The following is a 27,865-nucleotide window of genomic DNA, read 5'->3' as shown; positions in this document are numbered from 1 at the left end:
TGGCAATAGAGGGGAATTTCCTCAACATAATAAATAATATCTACAAAAAACTGCACACATAACATACTGGTTGGGCCTGGTAGCTCACTCTTGCAATTCCAGTGCTTTGGGAGGCAAGAGGATTGCTTGAGGCTAGGTGTTCAAGACCAGACTAGTCAACAGAGTGAGATCTTATCTCAAAAAAATTTTTTTTAACTTTACTTTTAAATACGATTGTAGTGGCAGTTGCATGTAGTTCTAGCTACTTGGGAGACTGAGGCAGGAAGATTGCTAGAGCCCAGGAGTTTGGTGCTGTAGTGAGCTATGATCATACCCCTGTACTCCAACCTGGCCAACGGTGCAAGACTCTGTCTCTTAAAAAAAAATTCCAGCAAGTTTTAAAAATAGATATAGACAACACTATTCTACAATGTATATAGAAAAGCAAAGGAACTAGAATAGCTAAAACAATTTTGAAAAGGAAGACTAATATGAAAGGGACCAGTCTTACCTGGTTTCAAGGGTTTCAAGACTTATTATACAGCTACTATAGTCAAAACTATATGGTATTGGCAGAGGAATAGACACATAGATCCACTGAACAGAACAGAAGGCCCAGAAATTGATACACACAAATATATGCAACTGATGTTTTGACACAGGTACAAAAGAAATTCAATGGAGGGAAGATAGCCTTTTCAATAAATGATGCTGAGCAATCCTTAAGATTAAAAAGTGAGCCTCAACCTAAGATTTATACCTTATGCAAAAATTAACTCAAAATAACTCACGGACTTAAATAGAGAACATTTAAAACTATCAAATTTTAGTACGAAAAAATCTTCATGATGTAGGACTCAGCAAAGACGACTTAGACTTGACACCAAAAATATGGTCCATAAAAGGAAAAGCTGATAAATTAGACTGCATCACAATTAAAAAACTTTGCTCTGTGAAAGACCCTGTAAACAGGATAAAAAACAAATTGGAGAGTGGGAAAAAAATTGCAAACCCCATATTTGACAAAAGGGACTAGTATTTGGAATATAAAAGTAAACTCTCAAAACTCAACATTAAGGCTAATAATCCAATTAGAAAATAGGCCAAAGACATGAAGAGACACTTCACCAAAGGTAATATACAGATGGCAACTAAGCACATGAAAAGATGTTCAGCATCGTTGGCCATTAGAGAAACTCAAAGCAAACTACAACAAGCAATTACCACATACCTATCAGAATGGCTGAAATAAAAAACAGTGGCAACATTAAATTCTGATGAGAATGAGGAGAAACTGGATCACTGGTACATTACTGTTGAGAATGTAAAATGGTGCAGATACTCTGGAAATAGTTTGACAGTTTCTTTATGCATGATAGTTTCTACATGCAACTATCATATAACTCAGCAATTGCACACTTGGGCATGTATCCCAGACAAACAAAGACTTCATGTTCACACAAAAACCTATACACAAATGTGTATAGCAGCTCTATTTAAAATCTCTGAACATTGGAGCCGACCCAGATGTCCTTCAACATGTGAATGGTTAAACAAACTGTGGCACCCCTATACATGGAACACCGCTAGTCAGCCCTCTAAAAAGGAACAAACTATTGACACGTGAAACAACCTGAATGAATGTCCAGAAAATGATGCTGAGAGAAAACAGCCAATCCCATGAGGTTCTATACTATATGATTCCACTTATATAACTGTTGAAAAGACAAGATTATAGAAATGGAGAACATATTAGTGGTCACCAGGAGTAAAGTGGGGAGGGCTATCCAAGGACAACAGGAGGGATTCATGTGGTGTTGAAAGTGCTTTATCTTGACTGCACCAAGGTCAATATCCTGGTTGTGATATTGTACCATAGTTTTGCAAGATGTTACCATTGGGGAAACTGGATAAAGGATACATGGGATTCCCCTGTATTATTTCTTACAACTGCATATGAGTCTATAATTATTTCAAAATAAAAAAGCTTAATTTTAAAAACCCTGAACATCTTACTATATCACCTCTCTTCAGTAACATTTTCACCACAGCTTGAAAGATAAAATCAAAATGCTTAATGCTTGAGTAGAGCCTATATGATTAGAACTTGCATGGTCTAGCCCAGTGATTCCCAGGCCTAGCAGAGTTACCTATGAAGCTTATAAAAAAAATACTGATGCCTAGGTCCTAGTCCAGCTCAATTAAATGAGGATCTGTTGGTGCAACTATACATTCATTAGTGTGTTTATCTGATTAAATCCATCTCACCAGCAGACCATAGGCTCTGTGAGGACAGGCACCAGGGCTGCTCATGCTTTCCAGCACCCAAATCAGTGTCTGTCACTCAGGAGGTGCTCAATATTTGTGAAGCAAATGAATGAATGAATGAATAGAGGTGAAACAGAAACATCCTCCTCCCCTCTCTTTCTGCCTCCCTGAACCCACAAAAGGGATAAGGAGCCTTCCCTGGTTTCATCCCTGTCTCTCCAGGGCTCCATTACAAAATTGCAGCAGTAATCATGGCATTGCTCCGAGAGAGATCTAACCTACAGCTATGAAATCTGGAAATGATGACAGTGCCTCCTTCTTCACACTCAATCAACAAATTTAATGAAAGTGAAACAGAAGCTGACAAGGAGGCTGACATGACACATGCTCTTACTCATGCAGAAATAATAGAAAGCCTTTTAAATGCAGCTAAAAAAATTAAAGACACTGACAAAGAAATGAAAAAAAAAAAAGATTTTAGGAGAGGAGAAAAGCTGGGGGCAAAAAATCTCCTAACTTTTGACCTAATAATCACATTTGCAGAAAGTCTCTTTTGTGCTGCTCATGGAGCCAGAGTGGTTCATATTATGTTAAGGTGTGAATAAGAGTATGCAAAAAGAAAGAAATTCAGCAAATTCCAAGGTATTCTTGGGCTTATTCTGGCCTATTGCCCCACCTCCACCCCAGCATCTATATCAACATTTGCAGTGTGAGTAAAACAATTAATATTTTAAACAATTACCTTTAGACATTGCAAGTTCTGGAATTTGATAAGAATCTCAGCCCACAAATCCACAAACACCAGAGTGTGAGAAATATAACTACACATTTCAGTAACTCCACTTAACTCTTTTATCTCTATATCACTACCACCACCGCTGCCACTACTACTCATTCTACCTATCTGATGGTAAGCTTGTCCTTTTAAAAATCTCGGCATCATTTTACTCACTCATATGCAGTATTTAAAAAATTTTGGGTGGGGGCAGGGTTTTGCAAATACTCCCTGGAATTGTCAAGGCTTCCAGAGGTGAAGTATTGTGGGGTGGAAGGGCAGCAAGGCCTTTCATGTCTGGCAGCTCTGCCGTTTGGATTCATGGTTTGGACTTGGGAACCTTTATTAGGCTGCTTATAGTTACATCTGCCCAGATACTCTCCGGCCTTGCTTTCTCCCTGACGGTGATACTGGAAAACTGGTATAGCACCCTTTTCTTTCCCTTCCCTCTCCTTTTTCTAAACAGAATGGCTTTCTAGTGTGGGGTGAAAAGAAGCTCCACTCATTCCCCTTCCTGAGATATCTTGTCTCAGGAAAATATCTTGTCCCAGTTTCTTGGGGATCAAATTTTGGGAAACAAAGGCAGGAAATCTAACAGGCTTTCTGCTGTCACTGGAGGCTAGGAACACAGGCCAAAACATCTGTTGGAATGGGGACAGGTTTGAGGGAGAAGAAAAAGAAGGAAAATGAGATATATAGTGATGGAAAAAGTAGATTATTCCAACATGTTGTCTTGGAATGACAGCTAACATTATTACATGCTCACACAGTATGCCAAGGGCTCTGGTAAGTGCTTTATGTGGATTATTATGGAGAAATGCTCACAACCTGAAAATAAGTTGGTATTGTTACTCACATTTTACAGGCAAGGAAACTGAGGCTCCAGGAAGTTTACTCATTTGACCAATGTTACACAGCTAATAAGTAGCAGGGCTCAGATATGTGCCCAGTTTCTGATTCCAAAGCCCATGCTTTTAACTACTGCAGGAAAACATAGTGATGTTTAAGATCTTGCAGGATAGGAAAGGGTATGAACCCATTTTAGGACTATTTTTCTAACCATGGGGATTGAAATAAAAAAGAATACAGGGCTTAAGCAGTGGCCTCAGTCAATAGAAACATTCAGTTAACCAGGATTCCATGAGGCTTTTCTGGCCTGGCCACTTTGCACTCCAGCTGTGGTGGTTTCTCCTCCTAGTTCCCAGCTGTGTTCCTGTCTCTGGTTCCCTGAGTGTTGCTCTCACTGTTTTTCTTGGCACCTTTATCCTGGTGGTTCTACCTCTTCATCTTTCTCTTTCTTGCCCCTGGCTCCACTCCATGACTTCTGGTTCATGATGAAGGAATTTATGCTTCAATCTTGCAGTTTTCTTTGAGAGCTAACCCAGTGGCCTTTAGCTATGGCTCATGCCAATGGCCCTTATGGGTTCTTTCATTTTTGCCTACTAGGTTTCCCTGTGAAGTTCTCCAATGCTCTTTCCCAGCTCCCAGATGCCCACCATGACCAGCCCTCCAAGGTCACTTGGTTTGGTGAGTATTTAAGCCCTTAGGTCTCAGCAGTACGCTGGGAGAGGACCTGTTGCAGCAGGTAATGTCAGTGTCCATATATCCCAAGGCATCTGTAGTAAGAAACCATGTAGAGAACTGTTCCATTTAATGCATACAGTCAGGGCAGGCAGCCCCTTAACAGCGAGAGTTTTAGCTCACAGAGAAGCCTTTAACAACCATCCTGAAGTGAACAAGGGGCTTAAAATGATTGACTTGTCAGACAAGCATGTTTTTTAAACAACAAAAACTGTCGCATTAACCTTGTTGTAGCCCCAGGAGTTATCGAGCCATGTATAACTACTACCACACTCTTTAAAAAAAACTACCAGGTTCAATGCCATTAAAACGGCTTGGCCAAAACCACAGATGGGTTGCCAAGGTACAAGTGAAAATAGGAAAATAATGGAACAGGTGGGAGTGGGGACATACACACACAAAAGTGAGGCAATTCAAAGAGAAAATAATTTAAGTAGTTATTATAGAAACACATTGAAATTTGTGAATTTGTCCTTCTAAATTTCTCTCTCCTCTGCCTCACTTCAATGGTACAAAGTCCCTTCAGGTTCTGATGTGATTATTGATTATTGATCTTCCTGCCTTTACTACATGGTCTTTCTTTATAATTCCCCAAATCCTGTGAAGAGTTAATATCATCCCCAGTGTAGACACGAGAAAATGAGGCCCCAAGAGGTTATCAAATATTTGGGCAGAGTCTGGTGGACAATAAGTGACTTTTCTATTATATGACACTGGCTATAGTAGGTCCTAAGGAGTAGATTTAGGGATTTGAGGACGAGCCCATATACCTAGTTTAATGGCCGGCCTTTTGGTAGTCTTCAAATTAAAACACGTAATGTCTGTCCATTCTGCCTTTATGAAAGTTGATTAGGGCCAGAGTAGAAAGCACTATAGTTGCAAAATAAGGAACTCTTTCTTTGGCATTTGATAAAATTTCTGTAGAGCCGTTATTCTGGTTGAGGAGTTTTTAAAAAATGTTTATGCCTGGGCTGCACCCCATAGTAATTATATCAGACTCCCTTGGAATGGACCCCATGCATCAGTATTTTAAAAACTCCCCAGGTGTTTTCCCCTGTAGCCAGGGTCAAGAACCAGGGCTCTAAAGCAGTTGTTCTCAAACTCGAACATGCGGAAGAATCACCTGGAAGGCCTGTGAAAACACTGGTTGCTAGGACCCACTCTCAGAGTTTCTGATTCAGTAGGTCTGGGGTGGGTCCCAAGGATGTGCATTTCTAGCAAGTTCCCAGGTCACATCATATTCCTCTTCTGAGGACCATACCTGGAGAACTAGGAAGGTAAGCTGAGCGAAAGTAAAGTCAGTCTATGCTTCTGCTCCCTTTCTTCCTGTTTATGAGATTATAAGAAGTTTGTGTCTGATTCTCCTCTATGTCCTTCCACAATGCTAACTCACCCAACAAGAATACTAGAAGAACATCATTTGCTGTGTAAATGATAAATAGTCTGTGAGCATCAGAAGTGTTTTTAAATAAATCAGGCAGTGAATCCCATCAGGCTTTGAATGAGTTCTAAGGAGTTTGCCACCATTTTCAGTAGGAAAATAAACATCTTTCAAAGAAAATGTATCCTCAAATTCAGTTGTGATACTCATTCTAACAGCATTTTTTAAAGCCTTTGCAGTTACTCCTCTTTATTATTTTTAATGAAGTCAAGTCATAAAGTTTGTGGAACAGGGAAAAAACCTTGAGTCTGTCAGGGTAGGGTAATCAGATTTAGAAAAAGAAACAAACAAACAAACAAACATACACATGCACACACATAGGACATCCAGTTAAATTTCAATTTCAGATAAATAATGAATAATTTTTTAGGATAAGTATGTCCCATGCAATGTTTGACAACCCTGATCAGGGCTAAATATTGGGATGGGAATAACATAAATGCCTACTGTGGAGAACTGGGACATACCATATCCATTTCTGTTTTATGGATACACAGAATTACTTACTTGATCTTGTACCTTGTCCATTGTGAACTCAAAAAACATTGGCTGAATTGTTAGAATATGAATACCTAAGATATAAATGCAATATATGAAAGTGCTGAGTGATTTCAAAGAAGGATGCTTGATCAACTTAAGATTGCAGTGCCTTTTGATTTAGTTACCCCACTTTGATCATTGCCTAAACCAGTGATTCTCAACTGAGGATGATTCTCCATAACAGGGGACATTTGGCAATGTCTGGAGATATCTTTGGCTGTCACAAGTGGGTGGGGGAGGTGCTACTGGCATCCATTTGGTTGAGGCCAGGAATGCTGCTAAACACCTGATGATGTACAGGACAGCCTCTGGTAACAAAGAATTATCTGGCCCAAATGTCCGCAGAGCTGAGGTTGAGAAATCCTGGTCTAGATAATAGTGCAGAGGATTTAGCAAATCTTTTGTTGAATTTTTCTGGCCATGTCCTGGAGTGAGTTGGAATCTCATTCTTCCAGGTGTCAACGGAGGATAGATGTTTTCTCCTATTATACTGTGAAGGAATGGGTGGAAGAATTTTGATATGCTTCTTCGAAATCTTACAAAACAAGGAAGGTGCTGCTGAGGTTCCAGAAAAGGTGCCAGTCTTCAGTTGCTGTTGTTCTTCCTGTAGCCTAGCCTAGATTTGAAGCTTTTGAAGAGTTCATGCAGGCACTACGAAATTTAGGTGAGCGCACTATATCAATCTCCCCTTCTTTAGTGTGCGAGATATAATTTTTGTCTCAACCTTCCAATTAGTTCTGGCCATCCAGGACTTGTTTGCAAGTGGTAATTGGAGGAGGTGCTGACCCAACATGTATTCATTATTTTGTGTACTACCACTGTTGATATAATACATGTACTTTGTACTAAATACAGCAACAATGAACATTCATAATACATTGAACAATATCTTACGTTTGCATTTATGTTTACCTCTAATGAACTATAAAATATTTTATAGACATATATTCTTATTCAATAACTAATTAATTCTCATGATACCCATGGGAAGCAAAGTGGGGGTGGGTTATATTATTCCCATTTTAACAGGAGATAATTAAACCTTGCCTGGAGTTACACACTGACTATTTGAAAAGCCAGGAGTAAATTACAAGTCTTGACAATGGCGCCATGTCTGCCAGTCAGGGCAGTGTTCTGCTGATGGCACTGATTCATCAGTCCCTGGTTAATGCCTAGGCATAAATGTCTAATTTGAAAATCCTTTTTAAATGTAATGTGGCAGATTGTGAAGGGTGGTTGCTAATTAGAGAAGAAGGATAACATAGCAAGGACATTTCCATCCCTGGTGGTTTACCCTTTTTAAACAAAAACATACCAGTGAAAAGTAGAAAAGAAAATCATACATTATGGTTGAATAACTGTTTACTATGGGTACTTGGTGCCAAGTCCTATGCTAGGTACTCTGAAAGATGAAAGCTAGATATATATCCTTGATAGAAATTTAATATGTAATTGAAGAATCAAGACTTACCTGCAAGAAACATGCAAAGAACTGTAAAAGACATAATATAATCAAGGGCCAAAATGTGTGTATAGGAGGCTTCTGTGTCCTGGAAGACAGACTTTTTTTTTTTTTTTTTTTTTGAGACAGAGTCTCACTCTGTCGCCCAGGCTGGAGTACAGTGGCATGATCTCGGCTCATTGCAACCTCTGCCTCCCGGGTTCAAGTGATTCTCCTGCCTCAGCCTCCCGAGTAGCGGGGATTACAGGCCCCCCCCACCACGCCCGGCTGATGTTTGTATTTTTAGTAGAGACGGAGTTTCGCCATGTTGGCGGGGCTGATCTCGAACTCCTGACCTCAGGTCAGGATCCACCCGCCTCGGCTTCCCAAAGTGCTGGGATTACAAGCGTGAGCCACTGCGCCCGGCCCAGACATCTTTTATTTTAAAAAGGTAAAACTGGAGAGAGTTGCTTGGTGGGACCACCGCGGCAGTGAGGGCCAGCCGCGCTGGCCCCTGCGTCTGGTGCCGCGATGCTGACCCCAGCGTTCAGCCTCAGCCAGGATCCGGATTTCCTGACCATCGCCATCCGCGTGCCCTAGGCCCCGGCCTCCGAGTTCAACGTCTACTTCGAGGGGTCGGCCTAGACTACTATGCCAAGCCGTACTTTCTCAGATTAACCCCTCCTGGAAGAATTGTAGAATATGGAAGCGAGCAAGGGTCCTATGATGCAGATAAAGGAATTTTTACCACTCACCTGCCCAAAGAAACCCCTGGCCAGCATTTTGAGGGGCTGAACATGTGTTGCTCTTCTGGCACCAGGAAAATCCGGGACAGCAAAACCACTTGTGGAAGCAATAGGTGATTCTGAAATTCCTGAGGAAGTAGTTCACGATGAAGAGTTTGATTGGGAAATTGAGCAGACACCCTATGAAGAGGTAACAGAAAGTGCTTTGAATCCTCATGCTACTATGGGTTTGGAAACTTACGATCAGGAGTGTTTCAGCAGTTACAGGATGAATTGAGTGATGCTATTAAGGATCCAGATTTCACCCCTGCAGCAGAACGAAAACAAAAGCACCTGGCCGCTGAGCTGGCCAAGTTTGATCCTGATCATTATCTAGCTGACTTTTTTGAAGATGAGGCAGTTGAACAGATTTTGAAGTATAATCCTTGGTGGACTGACAAATATTAAAAAACGACGGCCTTTTTGGAAAAGAGTCAGAAGCAAGAAAATCATGCTGCATTAGTGTCTTTTTCTGAAGAGAAATATCAGCTACAAGAATTTGTCAATAAATCTTATCTGCTAGACAACAGAGCCTGTCGTCAAGTGTGCTACAGTTCGATTGATATCCTTCTGGCATATTGCTAAGAAACCCGTGTCACTGAAGGAGAGAAGAACGTTGAATCTGCATGGAATATCAGGAAACTGAGTCCAATACTATGCTGGTTTGAGACTTGGACTAATGTTCATGATATCATGGTGTCTTTTGGAAGAAGGGTATTGTGTTACCCGCTCTATCGCCATTTCAAACTGGCGATGAAGGCCTACGGGGAGACTATAAAGATACTGCAACTAGGTAAAAGTGCAGTTTTAAAGTGTCTCCTGGATATTCACAAAATTTTTCAGGAAAATGACCCAGCATACATACTGAATGATCTCTACATCTCAGACTACTGTGTGTGGATTCAGAAAATCAAATCCAAAACGTTGGCAGCTCTTGCAGAAGCCTTAAAGGAAGTCTCCCTTACAAAGGCCCAGTTGGGGTTAGAACTGGAAGAACTAGAAGCAGCAGCACTTCTTGTCCAGGAGGAAGAATCTGCATTACAAGCAGCCCATTCAGTTTCTGGGCAGCAGAAACTTTGCTGCAGCTCTGAGGCAGGTGATTCAGAGGACTCAGACAGCACTGTGTCATCTGGAAACGAAGACTCAGACTCGCATTCAGAACAAGATGAACTCAAAGATAGTCCATCTGAGACAGTTCTTTGCAAGGTCCCCTTCTTGAAGAAAGCAGTGCCCTTCTGATTGTTGATGGTGGAGTATGCAGAAACACAGCCATCCAGGAGTCTGATGCCAGTCAGGGAAAGCCACTTGCCTCTTCCCGGCCTCTTGGAGTGTCTGGGCCTCTGATAGAGGAGCTTGGGGAACAACTGAAGACCACCGTTCAGGTTTTTGAACCCGAGGGCACCACTGCTGTAGACCACAGCAACATGCAGGAGAGAGATGGCTGTCAGACACCAAATATTTGACTCTTAAGTGGTTTTATTCATTGTTGAGAAATGTGTTAGATTTGGTTTCATTTACAGAATGAGAATTCCTCATTTTCACTTTGTAATTTTTCTTAGTATATACAGTCAGCCTGCTGTATTTGTGGGTTCCACATCTGTGGATTCAACCAACTGCTGATCAACAATTTTTAAGAAAAAACTGCATCTGTACCAAACATGTACAGACTTTTTTTCTTATTATTCTCTAAATAATACAGTATAACTATTCCCACAGCATTTACATTGTATTGGGTAATATAAGTAATCTTGTGATGATTTAAAGTGTACAGGAGGATATGGGTAGGTTATATGCAAATACTGTACCTTTTATTTTTTTATCAGGGACTTGAGCATCTGAGGATTTTGGTGTCCTCAGGGGTCCTGGAACCAACTCCTCACAGATACTGGGATGACTTTATGACATTGTTTTTCAATCAGTGAATGTTTATACCTTTTGGTTTCCTTGCTACAACTGTGAAGATAAAATTCAAAAGTATTTTTACCAAAGTGTAGCTAATATTTCAAGCTGAAAATAATAGTTCTACTGCCAGTGTCTCCAGAATGTGGAGCCCATTAATATTTTTATTTTAGCTTTACTGAGGTATACTTGACCGCTGATAAACTGCACATATCTAAAGTGTACAGTGTGTTGGCATATGTATACCCTGCGTAAAACTATCACTGCGATCAAGGTGAAAATCGGACCCATCATCCCCAAGTGCCCTTTTGCCCCATTATTAGTTTGCATGTCCTAGAATTCTATGTAAATTGAATCATACAATATGTATCCGTTTTTTGGTCAGCCTTATTTTACTCAGTATAATTATTTTGAGATCCATCCATGTGGTAGCATTTGTCAAGAGTTTTTGTTTTTGTGTTTTTCATTGCTGAGTACCACTTCATTGAACAGATTTGTCCATTGACCTACCGATGAACACTTGGGTTGTTTCCAGTTTGGGGCTGTTATAAATAAAGCTGTTATGAACATTTGTATACAAAAAAAGGTGAAATTGGAGATGGACCTTGAAATATTAGTAAGATTAAGTGGCCAGTGGGAATCTGGGGAAATAGGATTCAACTAGACAAGAGGGTTAATGAATATAGGTAGGGTTGTTCTTGTTACTCTCTGGAAGAGATTAAAAACTTGGGAGCTCTCAAGTGGTCGTTTCATGGAACTGAAGGAAAAAAGCCAGAAAGCACAGGGAGAGAATAAATAGAAATGCAGAGGAGACAGACGGAGACTTTCTGGGTTCCTTTCAATACTCCAGTTCCTGGTTTCCATCTCATCCCGAGGCTCAGCTGCATCCCTGATCTACCCTGGTATCTTCAAATAAATTCCAAGTTTTTTGTCAATGAATAGAAGCCAAGCAGTTATTGAAGCCAGGAATCCTAGCCAGGTACACAGGAATGAGCACAGAATGTTGAGTATTATCAGATCTAAGCCTCGGGGCCAATACTTGGAATGACCTTTGTTGTCTTCGACTAGCTTTTTTGGTTAGCCTTGGTTTGGAACCCGGGTTGGCCAGAAGAGTTTAAAGGGCTAAGCAGGGGCTCCTTAGGTCTTACTCCTGTTATTCAGGCTACGTGGCTCTGGATCCCATTGAGACAAATTTCCATGGATAGAAACAAAAGTCTCCTTGCTTCCAGAGCACTGTTTGAACTTTGACTACAGGTAGTTGGTAGTGATACCTATAGTATCTCCCATTTAATTCCCCAGTTTAGACTGTGCAGAAGACAAATGGATCTTGAAGAATGACCGTGGAATGTCATAAATGTAATCAGATGGGGACTCCAATTTCAGCTGCTCTCCCAGAAGTAGTACCTTTACTGGGGCAGATTAACACATTGGTATGCACCTGGGGCAGATCTGACATTTGGTATGCACTTATTTACCTGGCTAATGCCTTTTCCTCCATACCAATTTGCAAGGTCCATCAGAAGTGATTTGCTGTTACCCAACAGGGCCAACAATATGTCTTCCCAGTGTTGCCACGGGCTCCATTAGTTCTCTTGCTCACTGCCATATTAGTCTGAAGTGATCTTGATTGTTCTGACATTCCACAAAACATCACACTGGTCCACTCTATTGATGACATTATGTGAGCATTATTGGATCCCATGAGTACGAAGTAGTAAGTACTTTAGATGCCTTAGTAAGATGTATGCTAGAGGGTGAAAGAGACCTACAGAAATTAAGGTGGTGAGAGAAGCCCACCTTCTCAATGGTGAGTGATGGCTACTGCTGAAAGGTCCACTGAATAAAACCACATTTTAAATCAGGTAGTTTACCTTCTAAAGGTAGAAAAGTCATTCATTTGGAACCAAACCACCTACTTCAGAATAGCTGTTTTGGTAAGTGAAGCATTTGCTTCAGTATTTGCTCTTAGTATTATTTTTAACAAGATTTCTAATGACAGATTGTGACTTGGAGGTGATTCATTTTTGTTTCCTAGTTGTCTTGACAGCAACGTAATTCATGATATTCTGAGTACTTGAGAATCCAAAAATTTTACAATCCAACAATATGATGTTTATTAAAATTTTCCTAAGAAATACACTGGTAAGCAAGGCACAGTGGCTCATGCTTATAATCTCAGCACTTTGGGAAGCGGAGGCCTGTGGATTACTTGAGCTCAGGGGTTCAAGGCCAGTTTGGGCAACATGATGAAACCGCCTCGGCCAAAAATAAAAAATTACCTGGGCATGGTGGCTTGCACCTGTGGTCTCAGATACTCAGGAGGCTGAGGGTGGAGGATCACTGGAGCCCTGTAAGTCAAGGCTGCAGGGAGCTGTGATGGTGCCACTGCACTCCAGCCTGGGTGACAGAGTGACTCTGAAGAAAAAGAAAGGGCACTGATAAAAATTCTTTAGGATTGGATGGACTGAAGAGGGAGAACTATTTTTATTCAAATTTTTTTTTTGGTTACAAATAATAGTGACTTAAGGACCATAACTAAATATAATTTCAAGGAGGGGCAACTCTTAGTGTCCTTATAACCACTTCACACAGAATTTACTTTTACTGCTATGGTGATTTCTCTTTAGATTTCTTTCTGTATTTATTTATGCTTTTATTTTTTATGTATGGTGTATATATCTATGACTTTTTCTCTCTGATTTTATGAAACTGAAATTAAAGTGGAAATACTTCTATGCCCTGCTTTTTTCCATGTGCTATATATATATCATCCTAAAATTACACATGGAAAAAAATTTTAAAGGATTTTATTATGAAACATTTCAAACATATAGAAAATTTGAAAAAAAAATTATGCCAGTACCCTAGACACACGATTTACATTCAAGAAGTATTAATATTTTGAAAAATTTAGTTATCTTTCATGTGGGGGTGGGGTGCATTTTAAAGTACATCAAAGACCAGATGCTTACTTGGACCTTTGTTTCAGGAAGTCCAAAGCTTACAGCACATTCTGGATAGCACTGGAGAGAAACCAACACGGGAGAGAAAGCAGCCAGCAGTTTTCTGGCACTCCCTTAGTTTGAAAAAATTTACATCACAAGAAAGCAAGCCTTCCTTTCACCTTTTAGGTGCAAACTGATAAACATAACCAGTAGGGCTACTATACACTTCACAGAGCCTTGCTCCCAGTAGATACTCAAAACATGCAGTTGAACTGAATTTCAGTTGTTATTTTAAAGCCGTGCTTGACAAGCCTATGTGACAAATGTACTTTCCTAATCTTCCTGAGAAGAGCAGTACTGTGTCTTACGGGCGAAAAAACCAGAGGAGCCAGGAGTGGAGGGTGCAATAAAACGCCTGCATTGGGGCAGATTGCCTCATTTTGAATCCCTGGCTCCTCACTGTGCTTTGGGGAAAACTATGGAAATTTTCACTGCCTAGCTTATTAAAATGGACTGCTTAGCTGAAATATAGAGGCGTCCATGACAACTACCCGGAGGGCTTTGTTAATCATATTGCAGGACTCCACCCGCAGTTTCTGGTTCTGTAGGTCTAGGTGGGGCCGAAAACGTGCATTTCTAACAAATTCTAGGGTGATAGTGACGCGGCAGGTCCCGAGACAACAGGAAACCCAAGGGACTCGAGGCAGGCGCTCAATAAATATTCACTATGAACATCAGCACCATCGAAGCCGCCCACCAGCAGGGGCCGCGGGGTATGCGCTGCAGGGAAGAGCACGGCCTCTGTCCAATGTCCCTGCCGGTACATCACTCCTCTGCAGGGACTAGGTTAGAACCGGGAGGCAGCCAGAGCAGCGCTCTCGCTGGATAACGGAAGAGGACTCCCTCGCCAACTTCCGCCTCTGGGGAAAAGCGGGGACCCTCCGCCACCTGAGTGCTGTTGTCTCGATTTCGCCGCAGTTTGCTTCTGGCCCGGGCGAGAACCTGTACTCTGGGCAAGCCAGGGGTCGGTACAGGACTCCTATACCCCAAGGCGAGGCGGAGGCAGGTGCCGAGCGGTGGCCAGAGTCCGGCGCCCAAAGCCCGATGGGAGGGCGTGGCGGGGGAGGACGGTCCCGCCAGCTCCCAGGTCTGTTCCGAGCGCCCGCGGCCCGATGGCCGGGCGGAAGATGGCTGCCCGGAGCGCCGCGGACAGTCACGTGTCACGCCGGGCCCGTCGCGCGCCTCTTCCCCCGCTCGCCAAGTCCCCGACCCCGCGGGAGGCACGGCCTCGGGCTGCCTCTAGGCCACCGAGGTGCGGCGCGGGCCGGCCAGGGACGGCGGGCATCGGGGCGGGAAGGCCAGCTCTCCCCGCTGTCCATCCTAACTTGGGCGCTGGGGCTCCGCTCGGGGAGCAGAGGAAAACCTTCCTTCAGGCGACTTGCACCAGGTGGGGCTACTGGGCATGCGCGGGCTCCGACCCCGGCCTAGCCGCTCTCCGGGTTTTCGCCGCAGCTCGGAGGGGCGGCGGAAGGTGGGGCCCAGGCGGGGCGGGGCGGCTCTGACGCAGTCGGAGTTTTCACCTCGCGCGGTTAGAGCTCTTGCGCCACCGTCGCGCTCCCAGGCGTCGCCCGAGGCTTTTTTTTTCTGTTGTGGGAGAAAGATGAGAGTCTATGGTTAGAGGTTTGAAAATGGGCCGAATAGTCAGGTCGGCCGTTTCCTATGAATGATCCATTGGGCATTAATCCCAAGTGTCGCAGCCCTTGGGCTTGGTGGGAAAAAGAATCCAGTAGTAGTTCGCAAACTCGTGCCTGGCTTCCAGCAGGCTGAGTTTGCGTTCCCTGCTTTGTGACCAGCTCTAGCGGCTCCGGTCTCCGGCCCTGCCCCAAGGGATTTACCGTCCCTGATTGTAAAATCTGGCTCCCGCCAGGCCTTACTTGGTGGGCCCCTAAAAACGCTGGGGAAAGCGCCCGCCTCCTCAGTTTCCCATTACTTGAAAGTAAAATTCAAGGGGCCCAAACTGCGACTGTCCCTTGGTTCGGGGTCCCGCTCGGTCCCGGGAGGAGCCCCCCGCGGACCCCGCCCGGCCGGCCCGCCCCCCCGGCCGCAGTGAACACCCGGAGGAGCGGAGTCGCGTCGCGCGGGAAGCCGGGCCGGCTCGGGCAGCGGACTGGGCATGCTCGGCAGCCTGGGAAGCTCGCGGTGGCAAGTCGAAAGCGTTCGCACCAGCGGGGCAGCGGCTGCGGGCGGCAGGCGGCGGGCAGGTCGGGAGTGAGAAGGACCGGCCCGGGCTGACTGCTCTCCCCTCGCGCCTAGGGAGCCGGTCGGAGAGCGCGATTGGGGTGCGGAGCCCCGACGCTGCCCTGCCCCGGATTTCATTCCGCGGCGGGGGGCTCCGCGAGCGGAATTCCGGCGGCTGCCGTGACTCCAGTGCAAGTGAGTCGTGGGGCAGGGACAGACAGCCGGCCTCACAGTTGCGGGGGCCGATCGGACACCTGTCTCGCGGGCCCGGCCTTATGCTGGGGAGCAGCGGGCGGGCTGCCCTGGGGCGAGGGGGCGTGAGCGCAGCCCGCGCGGTGCCGCGCGCGTACCTGGCGGGCAGTCCTCCAGAGCTGCTGCTCCCCGTGGGTGGGCACAGCGGGGAGGTCCGGCGGCCGGGATCCGGGCTCGGAGGGGGCGGGCCGCCGGCGGGGCTCCCCGGCTAAGTTGGGGCGGGGAGGAAGGAGGAGGCGTCAGTGGGCACCTTTTCAGAGCTACTGCGTGCGGGCTGGAAGGCTGCCTGGTGTCGGATTGGGGCGATCGGGAGGCGGGGAGCCTTTGGGCAGTAGCCCGCCCGGGGTCCGGAGACCCCCCCCAGGGGCCGACTCCAATCACGGCTCCACCCCCACAGCCTAGGTGGCGGTGTGACAGTTGGTACCTTCGGGCCAGATCGCAGCCGGCCAGGCGCCCACTATTTCGGGATCCCCCCACCGTAGCCCCTCGATGCCCCCTGACTACAAAACAGGTGGGACCCCCCTCCCCGAGGAGCGCTCCCCTTCTCTCCAGGCCGCGTAACAGCCCGCCAGGCTCGCGGGCGGCTCTGAGACCCCGCAGGGCTGCCCCCGCGGGGCGGGGACGTTTAGGGGCGAGGCCTGGAGGGGCATCGGCGCAGCCCAGAACTGGACAGTCTCTCCAGGACGCCGCTTTTCCGTGACAGAGGGGGTCTGCACTATCCCCCAGCGACGTGTCAAGGGCAAAACAGCAGCAGCAGCGGCTGCCTCTCCCACCGTCTTAACCCGAACTCGGGCTTGTGGCGTCCTCCCGTGGGCCGGATAGAGTGCCCTAGTCCAGCTAACGGATTCAGCCTGGAGCGTTCTGGTGAATGCTGCTTTCCTCTTTGGTGCCGCGAAGTAGAAATCGGGATAAGGGTTGTCATGGCCGGAGGGAGCGAAGAGAATCCAGGCAGGTGCTTCTCAGATGTTTCTTTTCACCTTCAAACAGTACAGACTTCAGCGGTACACGCTTACGAAACCAAGTGAAGGCTGCTTTCTGAAAGGGAAGTTTATTTTCTATGTTCTGGGGCCTGTCGACTATTTTAGCTCTCTTGACATTTACCTTCCTGGACCTTTAAAGCTGTTTGGACAGGTTATTTTGCTTTTAGGTTTGGGGATGTTTCTAGTTGGCTCCCTGGATGTGGAAGTGGCGAATGTCTGATGTGCTGTGCTGTGAACTCCCCACGCTTCCTGGCACTGGGGGTTGAAACATTCAGGGGGGACTGAGTGGGCCGAAGGAGAGGAGTGGGACTGGTGACGTAGGACTACGCGATGGGTGTTGCCTAGAGCTGCCCAGATGGAAAGGGGTTGGCGGCTGTTTTGGCCTGTGCAGAAGGGGAGAGGGCGGGGCGTTTCATTGGTCGGGGTGTGAAACGTCCACGGGCGAAGGCTGCGGGGGATGGGTGCCTGTGTGGTCAGTGCTCCAAGGGAAGCCCAGGGATGTTTGGTGATTCAGCAGGTGGCAGCCTTCCAGCTCTGAAGACATGCCGTGGCCAAGCAAAGAAGCAAGCAAGCAAGCAAGCAGCAGCCTGTGCCTGCTGTCGGAGGCGCCAGCTTTGGGGGAACCTCCAGGTGCTGCCTTCTGCCTGTGGCAGCTCACTTGTCTTATCTTGCTTCCTGTTTAGCTCTGGAGGCCCTGGTATTTCGAGTTTCCTTACTGCGCCTCTTAAAATATACAGCAATATATAGCATGTTTTTGAGTCTCTGCATCTCTGTGACCTGCTGGGTAGCAGGGGGGTGGCTGCTGCCGCCATGCAGTTTAAGTAGTTACTCTGCAGAGAGTGACAGTGATATGTAAAAACAGTGAAGTGGCCTTTCCTTCCATTTCTGCTTCACAGAATAGAAATTTATGTTTTTAGTAAAATAATAAGATACATTTCTGCAACTCTTCAGTGATGATAGTGAGCTATTTGAAATTTCTGGAAACTTTTTAATAAAAGACATTAACTCCAGAGATGTATTAAATTGACATCAGAGGGACACGGTTATTAAACCAGTATCTTACTCATTGGAGGATTTCTAGCATCTTGCACAGTGTCTAACTTGTATTCAATACATGCCTCTGCAGCTGAAATTTTAAAAATTCTTCATAACAGAAGAGTTTACCAGTATTTACCATGTTCATCATCTATTTTTAAGTCTGTATTAATATGGTTAGAGTAAAATATATGCATCAATACCTTTGCACATTGACATTTAAAGAATATTTATGTTTTCATAAGACATGATTGCTGGGTTGACCATAAACATTCAATTTTAGCTTGAAAACTTGATTCTTTTACTTTTCTGGTTAAATTTATTAATTTTCAAACTTGGGGCAGATCCTACATTTCAGCTAGAGAAATGGTGTGCTTTCTTAACATACGTCATGAAAACCAAACGGACTCCTGACTCCTAAGTATAGCCATCAGTTTTTTTTTGTTTGTTTTTCTTTTGAGACAGGGTTTTATTCTGTCACCCAGGATGGAGTGCAGTGGTACAATCCCGGCTCACTGTAGCTTTGAACTCTCCAGGCTCAGGGGATTCTCTTACCTCAGCCTCCCGAGTAGCTGGGACTACACGCACGCACCACTAAGCCCAGCTACTTTTTTATAGAGATAGGGTTTTGTTATGTTGCCCAGGCTGGTCCCAAACTCCTGGGCTCAAGTAATCCTCTCGCCTTGGCCTCTCAAACTGCTGGGATTACAGGTGTGAGTCACTGCACCTAGCAGTATTATTATTATTATTATTATTATTATTATTATTATTTTTAACTAAAAAGTGCTCCTGTTGGATGTCAAATGCTTTAACTTAGAAAACTTCATTTTATACATAACATTTCAGGAAAACTCTGAAAAGTGCTGCTATAGAAAAGCTGAAAGAGTATTTTGGGAATAAAAATTCTGGATTGTTTGCACACAGGGATCAATGCCCTGGTCTTTAGGAGGGAGGCATGAGTGTGCTGCCAGTTCATTCTGCTCTTTACCATCACTGTCTGTTCCTTCCTCCAATTGTTTAGGTATTTCTTCTTCTCCTAAAGATGTACTTTCTTGGCATGAGCTTGCTTTTTAAAGCAATCCTGTCAGAAGAATCTGTTGCATTTTCTCACACAAATTTGATCAATGGTGATTTTTATTCTTTGATTGCCATATACACTTTCCCACCACTTCATATGGCAAACTATTCAGTGGCTCTTGTGTCCTTGTGGGGGCATAACATGTTATAGATGGCTATGCCTTTTTTGGATGGTAGCTGTAGCCATAACAGTCTCTTCTGGAGGAACTTTTATGACATGCTGGTCTTCAAGATTTTTGGCTTTCCTATTAAAGGCTTTTGGTCAGGAATATAAATGGCTATTTCTCCTCTCTAAGAGCATCCCTGTAAAGGTTGTTACCTCCATTAAGCTACCCAGTCACAAGAGGACCTTATTTTGGATCAGCCCACTTGGATGTGGGAGTTGGGAGGCAGCATTGGATGTCAGGGAGGAGAGAGTGAAGAAAGGGAAAGAGAAGGGTGGGCGGAGCCCCAGGAAGGTAGCTTGGTTTTATAACTGACTTCTGGATTCAGTAAAGCTGCATTGAATGGTGCTGATGAATAAGTGTGGCTCAGGCCCTGCTGGAATGCTTTGCTGTTCTCCCAGTCCTCCATCTCCACAGATAAACACATCACACACAGACAGTCGCACACAGATCCACAGACACAGAGACTCACACAGACACCGAAGAGAAAGACACAGAGAAAGAGACACACACACTCTGCCAAAAGCCAAGAGCACCAGTGTCTTTTTAAACTAATATGTCAAAGGGAAAATCCAGGGCTCAGTAGCAGGTTTGATTTTGGGGGCCTGAAATCACCCCAAGCTTGTATTGAGAAAGATTCCCCTCCACTCTCAGTGACAAGCTGATCTACTCCCTTAATGATGTAAAGCCACAAGGGCTTTAACTGAAGCAACCATTATACGTACAGACAGGTGAGTGGAGATTTAGATAATTTGGGTGATTTACCTTTTAGACTTCTGGTGCTGAGAGCTGAGCTCACATTCCAGTTCTTGGCACAGGATCCTCTCACTGTGCAAAAGCCCCTTGCTTGTTTTACGTTTTTCTCCTTCATTCCCCTCCCACCACCCCCCAGGCCCCTCTCCCCCAGAGGAGCCTTCTCTCCAGTGCAGGATATGTTCTTGCATATGTATGTATTTTGTTAAAGATGTTGAGTTACTTTGTTTGTTTTTGATTTACATAAGTGGTTCTGTGCTATAGATTTCATTCTTTTTTTATTCAACATTAGAGCTTTTTATTATGGAAATTTGCAGGCATTCATAAAAGTCAGAAGAACCTTAACATTTTATTTGTGAGATCCTTGTTAGTGCAGGTTTATCTAGTGCGTTGCCTTGACTGCTGCTTTGTAGGGCTGGTCTTTTATGTGTCTCCTACTTTTACTTACCCATTTCCCTAATGATGGATGCTTAACTCACCTCCACTCCTGCTACCACTAGCAAACATCCTGTATGCATTTTCTTTCTTTTTTTTCTTTTTTTTTGAGACAGAGTCTTGGTCTGTCGCCCAGGCAGGTGTGCAGTGGCATGATCTTGGCTCACTGCAGCCTCTGCCTCTTAGGCTCAAGAGACTCTCCTACCTCAGCCTCCTGAGTAGCTGGGTCTGTGTGCATTTTCTTAATGATCTGGTTGAGAATATCCCTAGGGTAGTGGTTCTTAAAGTATGGTCCACACCTGGCAGCATCGGCATCAACTCTGAACTGTTAGAAATACAGATTCTTGGGTCCTAACATTCCAGAATTCCTGAATCAGAAACGCTGAACTGTGTTTCAGCATGCCCAGGTTGGAGATTCTGATACATGGGAAAGTTTGAGAACCGCTGCTCTAAGGGTATGTACTTAGGAGTGGGATGGCTGAGTAATGGTGTACAAACATACCTGTTTTTACTAAACACTGCTAAATTACTCTCCAGAGTTGCTCAGCTGCTTTCTGTTCCACATCAGTGCACAAGGGTTCCTGATTCCCCACGTTCTTACTCAAATTTGTTATTAACCAACTTTCTAGTTTTACCAATGTTTGGTGGCTGTAAAGTGGGATCTCATTGGGTTTTCTTTTTGTGAACTTATATGATTTCTTAGTAAATTTGAACTCTTTTAATATATTCGTTAGTGATTATAATTTCTTTGACTAGCTATACTTGCTTTTCCTAATGTGGTGATTTGCAGATTTTTTTTGGTATATTCTAGATGTTAATCTCATCCTGTCATCTGTTTATCAACTTTGTCAATGGTAACTTTGAGAAATTTTTAGTTTTGATATAGCCCCAGTCCATTAATTTTTGCCTTAGGTTGCACTTTAAGAGTATAAGATATTTTTCCTTACCCCAAGATTACAAAGATATTCTGTATTCTGTCAGCTTTCCAGTTTTACCTTTCACATTGAGGGCTTTATTCTATTTGAGGTTCATCTTCATATATGGGAAAACAAAGGAATCTCACATTATTTTTTTCCTTTCCATTCTGTGAGACAGTTTTCCTAAATCATCTATTAAACAGTGTATTCTATCCTTCATATAGTTTTGTGGAGCCACTTTTATCATACCTCAGATTCCCACAGACACATATTAGTTTACTTTTTCAACTTTATTAAGAGTTATTAAGGCTGAGCGTGGTGGCTCAATGCCTGTAATCCCAGCACTTTGGGAGACTGAGGTGGGAGGATTGTTTGAGTCCAGGAGTTCAAGACCAGCCTGGGCAACATGGAGAGACCCTGTCTCTACAAAAAAAAAAGAAAAAATTAAGCCAGGGCCAGGTGCAGTGGCTCACACCTGTAATCCCAGCATTTTGAGAGGCTGAAGCAGGTGGATTGCTTGAGCCCAGGAATTCAAGAACAGAGAACAGCCTGGTCAAAACCCTGTCTGAACAAAAAATACAAAAATTAGCCTGGCTAATTGGTATAGTCCTAGCTACTCGGGAGACTGAGGTGGGAGGATTGCTTGAGCTCAGGAGGCGGAGTTTGCAGTGAGCCCAGATTGCACCACTGCACTCCATCCTGGGTGACAGAGTGAGACCCTGTCTCATAAATAAATAAATACATAAATAAAAATAAGAGTTGTAACTTATATAGGTAAACTAAATCCATTCAAAGTATACAGCTTGATTACTTTTGACAGATGTACATACCTGTGAAACCATCACAGTGAAGATACAGAGCATTTCCATCACCCCAAAATTGCCCTTGGGCCCCTTTGTAATCCCTTTGTCCCCGGACTTAAGCAACCACTGATATGCTGTCACTGTAGTTTAGTTTGTGTTTTCTAGAATTTTATGTAAATGGACCATACAGTATAGTACCATTTTGTGTCTGGTTCCTTTCATTCAACATACTGATTTTTAAAAATCTTTTTAAATTATGATAAAATACACATAACATAAAATTTATCATTTAACTATTTTAAGTGTATAATTCAGTGGCATCAAGTACATTTACATTGTTGTCACCACTATGCATTTCCAGAACATTTTTTATCACCCCAAACTGAAACTGTCCCCATTACTTGCAACATACTGATACCAGTCATCTGTCTGTTTTTATGCCCCCCCAATTTTTTTTTATTATGGCATTGCAGTGTGTTTTATATGGCAGAATGAGCCCCTACTTTTCTTTATACTTTGACTTGGTTATTTGTGGATCTTTATACTTCCATATGCATTTTGGAATGCTTATTAAGTTCTCAACAAAGTTAGGAAAGTGTGATGGGCATTGCATTGAATATATAATATGATTTTTCTGTCTAATATTGTGAGATTTTCTGTCTTATTGTAATTCTGTCCATGAACATGGTCATCATTTCATCTTTTTAAAAATGACTTTTTAATAGAGTTTCAAATTTTCTCTGTCATGATAACATTTTTTATAAAGGTTGCTTTGAAGATAATTTGAATCTTGGCACCTTAGTCTCCACATTAGAGGGAGGCTAATAGGTGTTTTGGGACAGATCTTTTAAAATCTTCCTTCATTTATCAACCTGTAATGACATTGGTGAAATTACTCACCCCTGGTAGGCCCTGGTTCCTCTTTCCTCAAACTGGAATAACACCCCCTCCTTACGGAGGCTGCTGAAGGGTTTAAAAGATATTGTAGGAGATGCTTGGAGTACAGATCTTGAAACAGAGTTGTTGCTTAGGTTATGTTGGTAGAATACCTCCCCTAATGCTGGTTTTAAATAGCATAAACTGGCTGGGTATGGTAGTTCACACCTGTAATCCCAACACTTTGGGAGGCCGAGGTGGGAGGATCACTTGAGCCCAGAAGTTTGAGGCCAGTCTGGGCAACACGGTGAGTCCCTGTCTCTACTAAATAAATAAATACATAAATACATAAAATTAGCCACTTGTGGTGGTGTGCACCTGTAGTCCCAGCTACTTGGGGCGGGGGGGCTGATGTGGGAGGCTTGTTCGAGCCTGGAGGTTGAGGCTGTGATGAGCTGTGACCACGCCACTGTACTCCAGCCTGAATAACAGAGCAAGACCCTGTTTCAAAAAATACATAAAATAAATCTCATAAACTTAATACTTTTGTCTGTTTTTAAGGGTTGATAATAAAGAAGAGTCAGAAAAGCAAAGTGAATTAGCTAGCCAATGAATGTGTAACACTCTCTAAGACTACATTTGCAAGCCCATGTTTCTGCCTAGTTTTGTTGGGTTTCACAAAAAATATGGGTACTTCCAAAGAATTTTACAGTCGACTGGGGAAGAAAAGGCTAATATGCAAGAAACAATTAGAGAACTCTATGTGACAGATGGTATATAATTAGAGGTGAAGTGGTGCAGTGCCAGGGGAGTTATGAGAGGAGAGAAATTCTGCTCTGTGAAGTTTTGATTTGGCTTGGGTGGAACTAGTTTAGGGAGGGGAGAAGGCGCTGGAGAAACCAAGTAGAATTATCATTTCTGTTGGGAGCCTTGAGGGCCCAGCATTGAATCCCATGACAGTGGATATTGTGCCCAAACATAAGTATCTCAAAATCAGTGCTGTGGGATTGGTGATAAATAGTTAGAAGATGCCTAGATAAGCAATAGCTCTCTGTCTTATAGTACAGTGGTGAAGAGCCCTGACCCTGGGCCTTGGGTTTGGATCTCAGCCTCATCGTGTAGAAGCTGTGGGACCTTAGGCAGGTTATGCAAACCTTCTGCACCTCAGTTTCCCCAACTCTCTGGTAGGTGTCATAACAGCAGCCATCTTACAGGGTTATTGTGGGGACTATATTAACATTTATAAGGTACTGAATGCCTGGCATGGTAACCACAACATAAATGTTAGCTGTTATTATGACAACTTTTGTTAATATTCATCACGTTCCTCCTGTACCTCTCTTGAGGTGTGTGAGGCTTTATGCCCCAGAATTGGATGGCTTTTGTCCGGAAAGACCTGGTTGGAGGCTGTACAAATTTATAGAATGGGCTTTTTCCACATGTCGGCAGGCATTCAGTGGGCGCTCAGGTTGCAGACTGAACAAGTAAATGCTGAAAGACAGTGGAGCCAGGTGCATTCTCTGTCATTCCTGGATGTCCTCACTCAGGGCTCTGGAATTGAGTGGGGAGAAAAAGTCAGGTGGTAAGCATTCAGGAAGCGAATTTTATTTTGCTATATTCCTAGTTCTGATTAGACTTTTTGGCAGAGATGTCGGAATCACAGGGATTCACACTTGTTGATGGCTAACTGCATGCCAGACACTTTCTAAGTCCTTGACCCAATGAAATGGATATTGTCATCATACCTTTTTTGAGGACAAAGAGAGTGGGGCAGAAGTAATTTGCCCAAGAAAGTAGGAAAAAGAATGCCCTGGAGTTTAGTGTTTGGGGCCTTTGCCAGGTGGCAGAAATAACAGAAGTAGGTACTGTTGGTGGAGAGCCAGTACCTTTACATAAAGCGTTGTAATACACAGGTTAGCCCAGCAGGGCATTCCCATGACCTCAGATGTTTATCAGGTGAAGCCAGTGGCTCTCAGATTTCAGCGTATATCAGAATCACTTGAAGGCTGCTTACAACGCCCAGGTCTGGGACCCACCTCTGCCAGAGTTTCTGAGGCAAAGAGCTTGGGGCAGGTGGCAGTGGGCAGTTGACATGTCTAATGTGTTCCTGGATGCTGTCATGCTGCTGGTCTGGGGACCACTCTTTGCCAACCACTGCCATCAGCAGTGCCCACGTCAGTGAGGAGCCAGCTGCTCCTACTTCTAGTTACAGTCAGGTGGGATGATTTCAGATTTAGACATTGGAAGTGCCTTCCGCCTCATGAAATAAAAACTGAACTCATGTGGTCCTGTTTATCTAGGACAGCAGAGGGGTGTCTGAGCCAGTCCAGAGCAGAAACTTGCTTTTCCTGCTCACCAGTGGTTCTGGCATGGCTCAGGAGAGATGATCCCAAGGTGGAGAGAAAACTTGGAAATATAAGTCAACACTCATTAGAAGCTTGGAGTGCCATCATTACATCCCATCTTAGGAAGATGGCCTCATTTATTTTTGTTATTTTTCATTCCCCCTTCCATTGGCAAAAAAAAAAGAAAGAAAGACTTCCTGTTCACCACTTATCCCCATGGAGGAATTTAGGCACAGACAAATTAAAAGTATATTGAGATACATAACCTGACAGTGGAGAGGCAGAAGATAATCTTATTTGCCTAGTTTAATTATAGCAGAAAACTGTGTTTGTAGGAAAAAAGAGCTTTGTACAGCTTTCCTCCAGCTGCCACGAGGTCACATAGCTACAATGTGTACCAAGCTTAGTACAGCACCTACACACATTAAGCTCTCAAGAAGTATGAATAGTTATTATTATAGCAGAAGTTTTCTGTCTTGCAATCCAGGCTACATTTTTTCCTATTTGAAAAAAATGTTACATATATAAAACCTTGGGACGAAAACCTTTTAGAATTTAAATATTTTGTAGGAACTCAGGATTTAGAAAGAACTCGGAGGTGAACAATACAAGTAAGTTGTATTTGGGAAGAAACACTGGTTTAGATTTTTCTCTGTGCTAGTTATCAGGACTCTCCTGTGACCCTGTCAGCCTGTAACAGCTCATTTGCTTGGTGAGGGAATGTGGCAGGGCAGAGAGGATGGGGGGATTGCCAGGGGCCGACTGAAGAGGCTAGAGAGGCCTGTTCAGGTGTGGAGACACTCTCCAGTCTGGTCTTTTTATAACTCAGGGTTGACAGTGGCAGTAAATATGTGTTGAGAATCCCCTATGGGCCAGTTTCCCTGGTGAGCTTTGAGATACAGAGATGAGTGCGATGGGGTCTGGGTCTTTGAGGGATTAGTGGGGAGACAGACATGTCCACAGATGATGTCATCACCAAGTAGTGAGTACAGTATCAAAGCTGCACACCTAGCCTCCCTGGGTCAGGGGTGGGATGACTGGACAGAGGTCACCTGCCCAGGTTCCCTGTGTCAGCAGAGTGCACAGAAGGGAATCCATACCATAGGTCAGTGTAGATGGAGCCAGAAGTGGCATTTTTTTTTTGGTTTTTATTTTCTTTTGTTTTAGGGTTGAAAGCCACACGAGGTTTCCATTTTTAGTGACATAATCCTGACAGCAGAGACAAGCCTAGGAAGATGTGTGCTATAAGTGGTCAGCCCCCAAAGGGAGAATCAGAGCTGGGACTGCACTTCAAAACTACTTGGGGAGTTACAAGAGTACTTAAGAGTTTACTTTCTTTGTTTTTAAAAAACGTGACTATGAGGTCAGGAATTCGAGATCAGCCTGGCCAGCATGGTGAAACCCCATCTCTACTAAAAATACAAGAATTAGCCTGGCATGGAGGCGCACGCCTGTAATCCTAGCTACTCAGGAGCCTGAGGCAGGAGAATTGCTTGAATCCACGAAGCAGAGGCTGCAGTGAGCCGCGATCAAGCCACTGCACTCCAGCCTGGGCGACAGAGCGAGGCTCTGTCTCAGAACAACAACAACAACAACAACAACAACAACAAACAAAGTGGCTAAATGTTAGCTATCTGCTAGGAATGTAAAACCTGGAGAAGATTAACGACTTTCTATCTTTAAGATAAATCAACTTTTAAAAGAAAGACTCTATTAAAAACAAAGTTTTATTTTATTTTCCCTGAATTTTTGGCTAAGTGTGAAATTCCCCTTTCATTTGTGTTTTCAGTGGTTCCAGTTCCTTGTTTTCTTTTTTCTCCCCTCCACTCCTCCTTTTCGCCAGCTGCTTATTATTCATTAACAAAAGAAGCTGATTTCAGCACTACCTTCCCCAGTCCTATTTAATTTCATGTCCAGACCACTTTATAGAAATAGCAATAAGCTGTTTGCATTTCCCAGGTTGTAATGGATATTCCTTCTGGCAGGTTGTCTCCATTAAGGGAGCAAAATGTGGATGTTCAGTCTTCTAAAAGTTTCATGCAGGTATTCTATGTGAATCCATGAAGACGGGATGTTATAACAAATGTCAGGTTAAGGGGTGGAGGATCCTCAGCTAAGCTTGGCAGGTGGAAGATGCTTAAATTTGGAAGGGAGTTCCCAATAGTCACAGATGGAGATGGAGGGATTGAAGAAAAAAGCCCTGGGGCAGGATGGTAGAGAACAAACCTCAAGAAAACTATCTCCTAAGGAAGTGGTGGGGAGGGCTAGCTTAAGTGGTACCCACCCCACTGGCAGGGGGCTGGGTGAAAGCAGCAGAGGCAGGAGAAATCAGGACT

General features: G+C 44.0%; 1 protein-coding gene and 1 pseudogene across 22 annotated transcripts in view; both read left to right on the top strand.

Annotated features, from left to right (window-relative positions):
* Nucleotides 1-27,865, top strand: part of SGMS1 (sphingomyelin synthase 1) — a 350,796-nt gene that overhangs the window by 21,771 nt on the left and 301,160 nt on the right. For 7 of the 22 annotated variants that reach the window (XM_063817589.1, XM_016962372.4, XM_063817583.1 and 4 more), the window contains exon 1: nt 15,945-16,087. The exons of 2 other annotated variants lie outside the window; for them this stretch is intronic. The gene's annotated coding sequence lies outside the window, so the exon portion shown is untranslated. Of the gene's footprint in view, nt 1-4,468; nt 4,550-7,039; nt 7,249-14,597; nt 15,102-15,505; nt 16,088-16,350; nt 17,093-27,865 lie in introns of those variants that run through there. 13 more of the 22 variants (XM_054659378.2, XM_054659381.2, XM_063817585.1 and 10 more) reach the window with 10 other exon arrangements.
* On the top strand, nt 8,449-10,357 carry LOC100611279 (protein SHQ1 homolog; annotated as a pseudogene).

This window comes from Pan troglodytes, chromosome 8 (genome assembly GCF_028858775.2).
Source record: "Pan troglodytes isolate AG18354 chromosome 8, NHGRI_mPanTro3-v2.0_pri, whole genome shotgun sequence".
In the NCBI taxonomy this organism is placed as follows: domain Eukaryota; kingdom Metazoa; phylum Chordata; class Mammalia; order Primates; family Hominidae; genus Pan; species Pan troglodytes.
Note: the sequence above shows the minus strand (reverse complement) of the source record. Positions and strands in the feature narration are given on the sequence as shown.